Raw genomic sequence first — 1,117 nt, forward strand, 5'->3', positions numbered from 1 at the left:
AAGCTTTGCTCGCCAGAATCAAACAAAAAGCGCCTCAGACCAATTGGGGGATTCGTTCCATCGGATCCTTTCAGTTTATTCAGTCTGATCTTTTTGTCTGAGCTTTTTTTCCCTTGTTTGTCAAGCTTTGGGTGTGCGAATTTTATGTATTTGAAAACACGATTCCGTTTGCTGTGTAAAGACCCGTTTATGCCTTGATCTTGGTCGCGACAAACACATAGCTGCATGTATAAAGGGAGAGAATAAGTAAAGGAGGTTAATTTCTCCCAATAAGAGGGTATTGCTTCAGTTAATCTTTCAGCACACACCTTGATCCAGTTCAACACCACATTGAAGGTAAAGTAACTTTTGTATTTCCCAGATAAACTTGTTCTTATTTTGTAGTCTAGTTGTAAATGACGAATAAAATAATATTATTAAAAACCTAGGTATTCAGTTTTCTTTCAAATCCGCAGTCAAGAAACCATTACCGCATGGCCAATGTTCTCAGATGGTATGCCTTCCTCAAATATCCAATACAACAGAAGTCGAATGGTTTATGTTTATAAGTCTTTTATCGTAGACAGCCCCCCCCCCCCCGGGTTCGCTTGCTGCAGAAGGGAGTTCTATTCTCAGGCGGAGAAGATATATTATTATTTGAACATATCTCGCCGTCTACGCTCGGAATGTATCCCACGCAGCTTGTGTTGACAATGGCAACGCAGGATCGAAGCAGCCCGCCTTCTTTATGGTTTCGATGGGAGAGTAAAACATGTTCAGGTGTTAAGGACCACAATTTTCCCCCTTGTTGGCGTTACCGCTTCTCATTCACATTTTTCTTGTGGACATAATTTAGAAAATGCAAGAATCGACTTACAAAGAACAAATAAGATCGCCCCGAGGGTAATAAGGTCAACATGCTGACGTGGAGATTCAGATGACATTCAAAATTAATTAGAAAGAGCAAGACTGGGCGTCTTATATTCCTTAATAAACCCGACCTTATATTACTCGCCCCATATTCTTTATAAAAATTCTTTCTTTGTTCCTGATGCCTTCATTTTCTTTCTGTTTCTCTCTCTCTCTATCTATCTATCTATCTATCTATCTATCTATCTATCTATCTATCTATCTATCT

The sequence above is a fragment of the Aplysia californica genome, unplaced genomic scaffold, assembly GCF_000002075.1.
Source record: "Aplysia californica isolate F4 #8 unplaced genomic scaffold, AplCal3.0 scaffold00074, whole genome shotgun sequence".
Classification (NCBI taxonomy): domain Eukaryota; kingdom Metazoa; phylum Mollusca; class Gastropoda; order Aplysiida; family Aplysiidae; genus Aplysia; species Aplysia californica.